Raw genomic sequence first — 13,651 nt, 5'->3', positions numbered from 1 at the left:
TGCCAGCCACCTACTTCAATGATGAATATAATAAGTAAAAAGATCGGAAAAATACACCAATAATCACGACGTTCCTAACATTGAATAAAGTTGCACCTACGAACTTTTTTGTTTCCATGTAAGCCCCAAACTTTCGACATAGTGGTTATCTTGTTATCAACTCCTGAAAGGAAAGTGTTTGTGTGTGTGTGTGTGTGTGTGTGTGTGTGTGTGTGTGTGTGTGTGTAGTGTCAGCATCAAGGTCTGAATCCAAGTGTAATTTTGCCCGGTTTCATGTTTCTTACTTTATTCTGTTCTTTCATTTATCCTGTTACCCCAGTCTTTTAGATCCCTTGTGCGTGACGTGGGTTTTGTTTAAATCACTAAGCACCATTGCGAAAAATATCTCTTCATAAAATTTAGCGATCAAACACATTTTTCGTGGACTTCAACTTTTGCAGTTTTTAATCTCATTACTTTGCTTTTATTATGCAAGTAGAATCAGTAATCCTTTTCGATTGCCGTTCAACTTTCACTTCACGCAAGCATTTACGGACATGCTCGCAAGGTTGGATCTCTATTTGAATATTGCCTTCAAATCCATAAATCTTACGCAAAATAAATCGTTAGAGAGCGACAAAGCAAGACGACAGCGTGTGAGTCTGAGACATTAATCTCTGAGAGAGAAAAAAACGTCTGTTTTCTCTCCGATGCAGACGTGAAACGGAGAAGGCGAGAAGACGGTGCTAATGGCGGGCGGACTCTTCCTTGCATTTCCCACGAGATCTCGGCAGCGTGGCATTAGCGCCGCCACCCACACCAAAAGCCTCCAGACAAGCGCAGTGGCACAGCTTGACACTGTCTTCTATCCCTTGGAAAGCACTTCACGTTTCCCCTCACATTCAGATGATTTATGGTGGGTTCTAGTTTGCATATACTTTAAGGCTCATAACGACTCTTTCATGTTAAACTCTTCAATGGCCCATTTTGCATGTCTGAGTTGGTCACGAGGCTTAAGTCAGCTTTGCTCTCTGGATGTTGACAGTTCTTATAGTCAGTAAACATCCCCATTTTACATCCACATTCGGATCATTTTTCGTTGATTTTAATGTAATACAATACGTAGAATCTTAGTTATTTTAACGCCTTGCTCGTTGAACAACAATAAACTTGAGTCATCTTTGGCACTTTTACATCCTCAGTAAACCATCGGTCTCTTTTATAGTGTTTGGTTCTCAAACAGCTCTGCGGTAGTGACCCTACACTTGGCTATACTTTTGCCTTTTCATTTATGACAGGAGACTTAATCGAAGTGTTTAAATTCCCCCTTTACTTCAGTTTTGAATGACCCCGTCCTTTTGGAGACAATTGAATTCAACTAATGTATTTGGTATGGACAATGTTGGCTTCTATCTTAAACTTGTTCAAGTCGAAGCCTTCAGTAACTTCTTGCAGGCATTATGAGGTTTATCGAGAACTAAGTTTGTGGTGTGTACTGCATTTGGTAAATTTTCCATCTATAAAATGCTGTCAAAGAAAACAACTTATCTCCTTAGGAGTTTCATGGCCTGTCTCTTCTTTACATCAAAGTTAAGAATAGAACATGAAAGGTTCTCTTTTTAGAGGGATCGTCCTGTTTTGAACAAACTATCTTCAGAGTCTATTATCTGTTTTATACTGTCCTAAAATCAAGTCAAATCTATCATTTATCTTTCATCAGTTCAGTCATTTCCATCATATTTCACATGATCACCGATAAACAACGCAGCGAAGATAACAATAGAACTCCTTAGGTCTCTCCTCTAACGTCTGGTAGAACAGACACCAAAATTCTTATCATCAAATATGTGGACTACATTCTTGCCTCAGATGATGAAGGACGCAATATCCATTTATTTTCCTTCGTGCTTCTCATGCATTCTGATGGCATTTAATTAGGAACGAATTTCTGAGTATCAGAATTACTCTGAGTCTTCCGAAGCAACACGAAGTTTGACCTTTACCTCGTACATGCAAAGGCAGCGACTATTCATCCGATATAAGCTTTTAGAAGCTTAATTAATTCGCAAACTTTAAGATATTAAGCCTTGATGATCTAAGTTCGCAGGCCTTTTACATAGAATTATGCAGTATAGAGAAAATTAATGATAAAAGATAATTTAAATTCTTTTGAATGACCGAGAATATGAATACAGATACAGGAAGCAGATGAAATTAAAAATTTTATCTATTTCAAACATTGAGAAATGACTGCTAAGAAGACTATATAATTTTGTCATCTCTGTTAAAGGTGATAAAACCCTGATCATTATTTCAAGCTCAGTATGTCTCAGTATTTTATTTAATTTACGATGTGGCTTTGATTTATTCGTCTTATCCCCGAAATTCTCTCCGAGTTCTGAAACTCGAGACCCAGATTCCTGCCACTTTTGGAGCCCGAGGATATTATCGCTATTCTCCGGACCATTTCTGCTGCAAAGAACGGTCCCATATAAACAAAGCTCGCATTCCAAATAGATTCGACTCCGCAGTCGACTACGATTTTAGGGAAAAGGTGAAATGGGGATGGAGGAAATGTATAAGGAATCGTTTTACAAAATGTCCTATACACTCTGAATCCTCTATTGGGCATTGCTGCTCGTGGTGTGCTTGTAATTTTGCCATTATCCTGAGGATTTTACCGAGCTTACAGAGGCAAAATATATGGGAAAAAGAAGTTCCATGGGCTATCCCAACCCTCTTTAGGTGGAACCACCTCCTTCAGCGGCCGGATAAACTAGAACAGATTAAAGGTGATGCTTACTGTAACTACTGCAGGACGAGATTTGTAAGCCCCCATTGTCCGCTTCTGCGTCATTTCTTTCGAGGAAATGTCCCTTAATTAACCTCCGACTAAACCTTCCTTCCTAGTAAGGGAGGCCTACAGGTTGTGCACCTTACTTAAGAGAGAACTGGAGAGCGCTGACATTTGACTATAAATTCCCCAAATCATGAGGTTTACAACGGTAATTGTGTATAACAAAAATGAAACCTACAATTCGTGTACATAAAATCATTCTGGAGGTGCGTCACAGTTTTGTAAGCTAATCTGAGAGATTAAATAGACATTTGGCAAATCTCTCGGTAAAAGAATAATCGCTTACTGACCAATATCTGAACATACACATAGTCAAGTAATTTAGTATTGGCATACTTACACATTACTGTGCAAGCTGCATTGAAATGCATTTAAGTAAACCAAATCCGACAAAAAATACACAATTTGTGGGATACACGACAGCTTTTCTCGTCATAAATTGCAGTAGTTATTGTTGGCAGAATTTCATGGACCAATTCAGTGAAAATATATCAAGTGCAAAAATCAGCGTGGAAGCGAGTTCTGGTGATGAACGACCGCTGGACATGAATTCAGGATTTTGAAAGCCGCGTAATAGTATTTTGAAGAACATATTGGACATGAATGGAAAATCCAGCCCCGTGTTATAATATTTATGAGAGGAGGTCTCGCTTGAATAGGTTTCAGAATGATTTAATGATCGCCTTTATTATCACTTGAGAATTATTATTTTTATAATCGTTGGCATTCCTCTGTCGTTTTCTTTGGGTTAACAGTACGAGAGATTTTTATACTTTCATTTTCTGTATCATTTTGGCAATCATAAGCATATATCATTTTCGCCATCTTCACTGCTAACATTGCAATTGTCATCATGACCGTGGCCATTATCAGTGGAGTATGTTTGCGATTCGCTCCATCAGTCAGACACGAACGATGTCGCATTGCTACAGCAATGTTGGCACAGCTTCATTGATTTCCGGCAGATCTTCTCTCCTGACGGCGTCCATGATGACCACGGTCGTTGCGACGACGGATTACGTAAACAAATAATTCTGTCAGAGCTTCTAAAATCACCAGCCGTTCGTTCTTTCGCTTGAGTGTGTTGAAGTACACGGTATGAATCCTAATTGGAGGCATAACGCTTATTTTTTTTTAATTTTCAGTATCTTTTTACAGTTATAGACGCACATACTCATCTTGCGTAAAAGATGTTAAGAGAAGGTATAAGTAGTATTCAAATTCCTCCTGGGAGACTTTTTAATTTGCATTTTTTAAGATTCTAGTGTATACACACACACACACACACACATATATATATATATATATATATATATATATATATATATATATATATATATATATATATATATATATATATATATATAGTGTGTGTATGTATGTATGTATTTATATGTGTGTGTTTTGTTACATTACTATCATATCGAACTTTACACTCCAGTTGCGTAAACGTGAAAGTCTCCAGTGATGTACAGTATTTGAGATTCTTCCTTCCTTTGTAGGTATCTCAGCTGTACTTCTAACAACGACCTTACAAAGTGAATAATAAATCAGAAAACAGTTCATTTCGGTTAAAAAAAAAGATGAAAAATTCATTTGCTCAGAAAATGAGCAGGTTGAAATCGGGGTCCTCTTCCCCGGTGCCAAAATAATGGCTCCATCGAGTAATTCATTTCATCGTGTGCATGTAGTTTGGTGCTCTGGCCGAATACATCGAAAGTTACAAATAAATGGCCCAACGAGATGTAGTTGACGTTCGGCCTATAGGGTTTAGACGCTGGTGTTATATTCATACATTGGTAACAAAATGTGGCCAAGTAAAACTATCACGTAAGAATTGCCTCACGTAAAATATCTGAACGTATGTCGGTGGAGAGGTAAACACGTTGTGAACGCGATCCAAACATGTCACGGACAATATCACCAACTATTGCTCCCACAAGTGTGGCTGGCTGCACATACCGGAAAGGACCACCGAAAACACTGTCACGAAAAGAAAATGGGACAGTTTTGCTAGAAAAACAGCGAGGAAATTCTGCCGAAATACAAAGAGAGAGCGATAATAAAAACAATGCTGTAAATGAAAGAGGACGAGCGGTGAAAAAAAAATGGAAAACATAAGTTTCACGTCCCCAAACATGGTCCAGAATGGTAACATCTTTTTTGAAGAGGGATATAGATTCAGAAAGAAATTAGATAAAAAACAAAACGAAAGAGAAGATGATCGCACAATCTGAAAAACAACCAGTAGAAGGACGTGCTAAGCAGAGTGTCTTAAGATATCATTATGATCTGAATTTCTTCAGACAGAACCTAATGGTTTGGAACCTCCACTCCCCAGAAGGATTGCCTCTCTCTCTCTCTCTCTCTCTCTCTCTCTCTCTCTCTCTCTCTCTCTCTCTCTCTCTTGACATATCAACAGAGTAGGCTGCCACTCCAATGGGGTCCTATCGATGTCCCAGAGGAACCAATAAAGAACGTATCTTCCGTCAACTCCAGAGCTCCCTTGTCTCTTCGAAGAGGGATGAAGGCTGGCTTTCACCTCCTTGGTATCGATGGCCAAAATGCCTCGAGAAAGAAGGTCTTTTTCGAAAACAAAGTGAGAGAAAATAACTATTGGGAATTTCTCTCCCTACTCTGCCAGTTAGTTAGAAGGAAAACACTGTAAATGCTAAAATCATTTAATTTATTTAGCATGGATAATGTTCTTTCTTTCTTTACATACTTTCTCACCTTATCTATCTAGCCATCTATCTATCATTATTTTTTTCGAAACATGGGCATGCTCAGAGAGTCTTACTCACAACAAGAAAAGGATAGTCAGAAGCCTAATCAACGTTTCCGGATAATTATCACACTGCCAACATGAAAATAAACGTGGAAATCCTAGGTACGATTCTGGCTGTCCTTTTCTTGTGTGGATACATACAAACATACATATATATAGTTTGATTCAGCACGCATGTTTCCCAGACATCGGTGTTGTGCATCCGTAGCAGTGGGATGTTCCCGCGTACGGAGTAGTGATGAAAGTCAAAGCAAGGGCAGGAGTTTTAGGAGCAAGTTTGTGGGGTAAACTTTAGAGTGATTAATTGAGTGTGGCGTACATGATGCTTCCAGATGCGGTGGTGATTGGTGTAATTAAAGAGAAGCTGCCGCAGCTGATGGAAGTCTAAATGTGTCCGTAGAAAGAGAAAGCTGAAAATGAATCTTTTGAAGAACGAAGTAATGGTGTTGCATCAAGAATGAGTAATAAATGTTTATGTGGTTAGTAAAAGAATGAAATGGTCTATACATGCGGGTATTTGAGATTATATAACGGGTTATGATGCTGGATGGAACGATGGGTGAATCACGGCTCATTCCAAATGTGTTTGAAAGGGAAGAGAAGTGACTTTGGCAGGAAAAGTGGACATTTATAAAGGAATTGTTAAGCAATCACTCCTTTATGGAAGTGAAGTGTGGATGATGACTGTGAATAGAGAGGGTTGGCAGAAGCTGTGAGGTGCTGTGTTAGCGTAATAGACGTAAGAAGACATGAAAATGGGAGGATCGTAAAATGTATATACACTGGGGGACAGAGGCGCTGCTGACGAAACTTTTGTAATGCATATCAGGTTCCTGATGGCGTGGAAGTCTCAAAAGGATAAAAGTGAAAGTGACTGATGTTTTACATTGATTAAAAAAATATAAATGAATGTGCGTGCCGTTTTTATGCATTCGTGTGTATTCATGTAGAAATATACATTTGAAATTTTATAAATAGATATGACAAAAAGCTGTGAGTAAAGCCGAGATAAATCTCACAGAAAACCAAATGTGTCTCACCTTGACTTGTTTTTAGAAGGCGTGGGTCCTTGTCATCTTTTCTTGAGCAGGCAAAGCGACTCCAAATCCAACGGGGGGTTTGTTTTTCCACGTTCCCTTTCCTTCGATTTTATTGTTGACTTAAAGATTTACTGCAGGATTTACTTGTGACGTTGTCTTCTCCTCAGACCTAATGCTTACTTATAAAAGTATTATTAGGTTATTTTTCGGTTCCCTCGAAGATTTTACTTATTCCAAGTGTGTTTTCGTTTAGAACCGAGGGCCCTTTGTCTCTGTGTACAGCGTCTGATGACTGGCTTCCTTCTGTCTGATGTCTGATGACTGTCTTTCTCCTGTCTGGTCTGATGACTGTCTTCCTCCTGTCTGATGAATGTCTTCCTTCTGCCGCCTTTAATCTTGAGGAATGAGAGTCCTTTTGTATCCTAATGATCTGCGTCGTTTATTCTGACTTTTTATTCCACATCGTCTTTTTAACTCGGTTTTTCTCTAAGATTTTCCGCAGATATTTCTCGAACAGAAGGTTATTTGTAGTTGCTCTTTTCCACGTTAATCAGCAATCTGTTAAGTGCAGTGTTCATAGGATTTAATTACCGTTATTATCTTGTTCATCGATTATTTCGACTCTAATCATTATGTACAATATATGTATCCATTCGAAGTATGTACAACAAAAAATGAATTTGACAGTACTACTATCTCTCTCTCTCTCTCTCTCTCTCTCTCTCTCTCTCTCTCTCTCTCTCTCTCTCTCTCTCTAAACGACCAGTAAACGAGTTTTCGAACCAGCACTACAATTAGAAAGATGGTTATCGTCTTGGCAACACTGGAAATATAATTCTTGAAAGCCACAAATATTAAATATTAAAAGATTGCGCTCTCTCTCTCTCTCTCTCTCTCTCTCTCTCTCTCTCTCTCTCTCTCTCTCTCTCTCTCTCTCTCTCTCTTCCTCCTCCTCCTCCTCCTCCTCCTTTTTAATTGAGCAGGGAACTCAAGGGTGTTTCAGACTCGTGCATGGTTGAGGGCCTTTGGCACCTTGACAATATTATCAAAATAATAATGGCCCTTTTTTTTTATTCTTCAGTTCGAAGCCAAATGGATCTTTTGACGAACTTCTCAAGAAGTCGCGAGGCACGACAGCTTTTTTTAAGAAGTTTAAATTGATTCATTACGCCAAGCGACAAAAGCTTCGGAGATAATTAAGGTAATTATGGTAAGTGCTTCAGTATTATCTTAATGAGTTACCAAGTTTTTAAGTGGATTATAGAGAGCTTTAGGAAGGTCTTGCCTTTATGTGTATTTTTCATCTAAGATATTAACGCTAAGATCGTGTATGGTGATGAAGATACATACATATATTCATACCTACACGTATGTATGAACATTCATGCACACACACACATATACATACATACATACATACATACATATATACATACATATATATATATATATATATATATATATATATATATATATATATATATATATATATATATATATATATATACAAAGCCTTAGATCCTTATGTAAGAATACGAAGTAATTCTGACGGACATCGGACAAGCGTATCCAAAAGTGTGGAGAACTCGAGAAGTGGGCGTTGTGGCCATTTCAATTACATACACACACACACACACACACACACACACACACATATATCCATATATATATATATATATATATATATATATATATATATATATATATATATATATATATATATATGTGTGTGTGTGTGTGTGTGTTTATTACATATATATACATATATATATGTATATATATTACATACACATATGTGTGCGTGTGGTTATGTACAGAAAAAATTTCCTAGCACACTTCTCCCCCTAAGAGCGGGTGCCACTTGGGGGTTAATAGCCCCATGACTTTCCTTTCTTTCATGCTTGTGATCCACCAGTTTCCTAAATTACTTCGTAGTTCAACAGAGGTACAATGGAACTAAATTAAATTTTGCTACAGGATTCTTCATACTTTGGGAGTCTAACCCTGAACTTTTGGCTTGTGAAACAAACGTTCTAGTCATAGGAAGCATTAAGATCTCAGCTCGCGCAAATATATACGAAAGCTTTTCACTCTAATACCTCTTCTGCTCTCTCTACCCAGCGCTATCTAGGTCTCCCCGAACTTTTCTCCCAAAACTTGCGAATTGTGCTCATTTTTGCCAGCCTAGCTTCCATGTTCCCTCAGGTGGTCAAGGGTGTTCATGTGCTGCAGTTATTTGGCATCCCCAGTTGGTCTCCCATCAAAGTGGACAGAAACTACATTTGGTCACTATCGAATCAAGGATAGACTTCGTCAGAAAAAATTGCCACAATGTGCCCACGCTGACATGCCGGCAATCCTCACCTTGCATATTTTGCTCCATTCGACTCAACTTTGCAAGAATTCTTGCTAGTTGGACATTAAACCTTTCTGTGCCAGCACCTGTAACTATTTATGACCAAGCATTATAAGTTCTCCTTCTGTCCCTTCTGGAGTTATATAAGTTTTTGCACTGACCTATCCACTCCTGTTCTCTCAACTAAAGAGACCGCTCAGAACGCTCATGGGACCTTTGACCTACACTAAATTCTCATCACGCCTTATACTATTTCCGCATTTATTGCAGTGTTATGCCTCTTTGCTCAATATATAATGAGAAATAATGATCCCTTAAAAGCCTCGACATTCTTGATAACAACACTCACTTCACTTTTGCATTTCTCTTCTAAACCTTTTCCGGAACTCTTAACTACTTAACTACCTTCTTTGCTTTGTCTATTCTGTGAATCACCCCTTCTTTACATCAGACACTTTCAGCCTTTCAGTGTCCTTACTAACATTAATTTTTCCATCTTCTTGTCTTTCAGTTGCTCTCAAAACAAGATTCAAATTTACATTCAATTTTAACTTTGTCTTGCTGCAAAGATTCTTTACTTTCACCAGACTCAGCATCTCTTCACTATCACCACTCAACACTGAATCTTATACAGACATGAAGCACTCTATCTACCACTTGTCGGAGACCATGTTCTGCATATCACCAGTCCGTCCCATAACGACATATTTCTTTTACACAAGATTTACTTTCAGCATAAACATCTCTGACCATCTTAAGAGACCGCCTAAAACAAAATCCATCCTTAGTTCATAGAAACCTTTCTGTTTCGATCATAAACTTTCGCCAGATTCACGGCGTTTTTCCTCTTTACACTCAAACATTCCTATACCAAACGTTTGATACCCACAGAACAGCTCTTGTTTAAACTAACTTTTCTCCTCTAATTGAACTTTTCTTATTCATTTTTACCTTTCAGGTCAAAAGTCTTCCCAGCACTTTCCCTGGTACACTTAAAGATATTATCGCCTTAAAATTCTTACAGCCTGCTCAGTCACCTTCCTCATTTACAAGAAAAACGGATTCACGACTTATCCACTCGTTTCTCTCATCAAGCCTTTCACGTCTTCGTCAGCAACTCATTTACAAACTCATCACCTTAACACAGCAAGTCATTGGTCACATCATCTCCTGACGCCTTTCCATCTTCAACTTTTTAATGGCCCTCTGGTCATTTTCGCAATGTTTATCTCATTCCTTTCTTTCACATTAACCATTTTTAATCTCTACATTACTCAGTCCTTCGCTTCTCTCATTCAGATAATCAAACCGACAACCCAAGGCAGCATTCGACGCAGACAACGTCTCTCTCTCTCTCTCTCTCTCTCTCTCTCTCTCTCTCTCTCTCTCTCTCTCTCTCTCTCTCTCTCTCTCTGCTCGGTTTATTTCTTTGCAAAATCTCCTGGCTCGTAATCCCTTTTCTGTGGAGGGTTTATCCTCTATAAAAAATTTCACGCGAATATTTTCACTGATATTCGATTGACTCTCACCTCTTTCTCTCCCATTCTTTTTCCATTTATTTATATATATATATATATATATATATATATATATATATATATATATTTTATATATATATATAGTATATATATATACATATGTATGTACAAATTCGTGTGTGTGTCTAGACAAAAGAAGATGATACAATCAGGCAAAGTCCATATCCATCTACAGTAAATGCCGGTAACGATAGAGCCAAAGGGGACGTTGTGATCACGACCTAAACAAACAACAGATGAAAAATAAAAATAGACGAATCAAGGAACCAGAAGCAGAAATCGCCATTTTAGGCAGAAGAGGCGAAAAAAGTTCATTTCTTTGACAGGAATTCGAATCCACTTCACTGAAAACAAAGTTGCAAGCTTTGGACCTAAAGTATTCCTTTAGGTTAAGTTGCTAAACATATAAGATTCATTCATTGACATTTAGTAACGTTTTAAACGTATACATTCTCAAAAGCGCATATTAATGCGATTCATTTAGCATGTAAAAGAGAGGTAAAAGATAACGAAGTCTGAAGAGTCAAGGCCATAATATAAATAAGGGTCAGGGGTCAAGCTCCGGTGTGAATAAAAAGTGTTGAAACTAACCTATTTCTGTTATTTTCATGTCAGCTCACTTCATGTTTGAGTTGCAAAGCCATGATTATTGTTAGTAGTCAAGGTCAAGCTCAAGCGACATTAATAAAAGGTTAAAGGTGGAGTAAGAAAAAAGATATATTTATGCACGTCAACAATCAACATTAGCCTCAAAGTTAAATGTGAGATTAAAAAGAACGTCATAATTCTGGTCTAAGGGTGGTCAGTCGTTGATAGTACAGTCATTGAAATTCTAGCATAGTCACGCATGTTTGGCATTGACATAGTTCACTGTATAATTGCAAAAAAATAGTTATACAATTTTAGACAGTGCGATTCATTCACTTTCAGGAATGGCCTGCTTACAATGTCAGAAATAGTAACACATTTTACTCATAATTAGACTTCCAGTTGTAGACATGATTAGCCATCAGATTCAGAAATGAGTAACTTTATATCTACTTAGTCATACACCTTCGGAAACACCAGCGCAGTTTAAGACATGGTGAGACAAACATCTTCCGAAATAACTTCGCTATTTTAGGCACAGCCATCGGCTCCAGATACACCCCCGCAATTCAAGACATATATCAGCTACAGAGCTTCAGAAATACGCGGGAAGTTATGTACATAGCCATAAACATACCAAACAGTCATGCTGTATTTGACAATATTTCGTCCATTTTCAGAGACAGTCACACCTGAACTGTCATGGCAGAGGATTTCAAAAGATACAAGGTTGCCTTCGAAAGAAAAGCTGCCTTTCTGCCGGCCACGTTAAAAGTCAATCACATGAAAATGTCAGGGCTACACAAAAATAGCGGCGACACCTTTACATCAAAATCAAACGGTAGACGGAAGGAGAGGACCGGTGCGTCGGTCAGATTAACACATTTCGTCACCAAGTAAGTCTTTTAATATTTGTCTTTGTTCTGTTATTTCTGTTTTTTTATTCTTTTTTTTTTAACTGCATTACAGAAAGTACTACACGGAGCATAATTCTGCCTCACGATAAACACGAAAAAGAACTCTGTAGCACTTGGGCAAGGCTCATAGTTAAAGCAGGGTAGTAAAGTGCGTAGGTTGCCGGTCAACCATGCCAGAATCGTAACATCAAAACCACTGGAAGGTGAGACGAAACACAAAATCAAAAGTAAATAAATAAAACTGAAAATAGGAATCTAATCACGTGTCAGGAGTGACCGAGCGCGAGGTTGACCTGCCACTGTCTGGTATGCGACTGGAGGCAGATTACTCCAGCAACTCTCTCTCTCTCTCTCTCTCTCTCTCTCTCTCTCTCTCTCTCTCTCTCTCTCTCTCTCTCTCTCCACTCCACATACCTCTTTAGTCCCCTCGCTGTCCAAATTACTTCCAGTGTCTCCGGGGAATACTTGCTTTCATTTTCTTTTTTAAAGTTGCCCCGATTTTTATATTCGTTGCGAGAGCTTCAGTTTTATCATTCCAGAATTCGTGTGTTTTTCTCTCTTAATTTATCTCTCTTTGTTTACTCTCAACCCTTTTCCCTTCTCCTAATTCTTAATTCTTCATTTAATTTCTTTACACCGTCAGGATGCTAACACAATAAGTGACGGATGCTGTTGTCTCCGTCTGTCTGTCGTTTCATCCCCTCTTCTCTCTCTCTCTCTCTCTCTCTCTCTCTCTCTCTCTCTCTCTCTCTCTCTCTCTATCCGTCAACACTGCTGTCCCCGCCGGTCTGCCAGTGCGTCCACTCGCAGCCAGAACATTGTATTTACATATGACGCGCGTCGCATTTTATTTAGGTCAAATGTTATGGCAAAAAGAAAATTCTTGAATATATTTCCCGTGTCATTCCCTCAGGACTCGGGAATAACAATGTCCATTTTGATGTGCTAGCGACATATATTTTCTTTTTCTCACCATTTTGCTTTTTGCTATTTACTTTCATATTTCTATTCCTTCATTTCTCCTAGGTTTTTCTTCACTTCTATTTTCCAGCCTCTTCCACCTACCTTTTTTGCATATATATTTCTTATTTTATTTTTCATATTTTAACTTTCCTCTATTCTTCTTTTCATTTCCTTCCGCAAGTGTCGGAGATCCCGGCGCTTCTAATTTCCCCAAATTAATGAAATTGACCAAGATAATTATATTGCAAGATTTATTCATTCCGAAAAGAGATAAAAACTGCGAGCAGAATTAGTTTATTTTTTCTGTGCTAATTAGGCGCAATCGCTTATCACAGAATTCATTAGCAAAAGAGAATGGCCAGTGTCCAAAGCGATTTTGCGAATTATCTTAATAATGGCTGTCCTCTCGGTCAACTCATTAACCTTTGGTGAGCAATCTGCAAAACACTTGTTTTCGTCTCTGTTTATTGAGAAGCAAAGTATATTACCATGATATTGGTTAAAGCGTTCGTATATTTTTGCCGGGTATAAATAATCCATTCAAATGCCCGATTCTTGAGTCTTAGATTGACTGATTGAGGCAGACTGACGTTACAGTGACTGTTTTCATCGACTCCACAGATAA

General features: G+C 38.2%; 1 protein-coding gene and 1 long non-coding RNA gene across 2 annotated transcripts in view; one reads left to right on the top strand and one right to left on the bottom strand.

The window, feature by feature from the left end:
• The window catches only part of LOC136831449 (uncharacterized), a 49,672-nt gene extending 41,798 nt beyond the window's left edge, over positions 1–7,874 (top strand). The window contains exon 3 of the long non-coding RNA XR_010850881.1: positions 7,746–7,874. This is a non-coding gene — a long non-coding RNA (uncharacterized lncRNA). The remainder of the gene's footprint in view (positions 1–7,745) is intronic.
• Positions 1–12,405, bottom strand: part of LOC136831447 (lachesin-like) — a 33,278-nt gene extending 20,873 nt beyond the window's left edge. Inside the window, exons 1-2 of the mRNA XM_067091926.1 lie at positions 12,327–12,405; positions 6,665–7,222 (exon numbers count right to left, since the gene is read on the bottom strand). The gene's annotated coding sequence lies outside the window, so the exon portion shown is untranslated. The remainder of the gene's footprint in view (positions 1–6,664; positions 7,223–12,326) is intronic.
• Positions 12,406–13,651: the final 1,246 nt, after the last annotated feature.

The sequence above is a fragment of the Macrobrachium rosenbergii genome, chromosome 48, assembly GCF_040412425.1.
Source record: "Macrobrachium rosenbergii isolate ZJJX-2024 chromosome 48, ASM4041242v1, whole genome shotgun sequence".
Classification (NCBI taxonomy): domain Eukaryota; kingdom Metazoa; phylum Arthropoda; class Malacostraca; order Decapoda; family Palaemonidae; genus Macrobrachium; species Macrobrachium rosenbergii.
The sequence above is the reverse complement of the archived record's forward strand: the minus strand, read 5'-3'. Positions and strand labels throughout refer to the sequence as shown.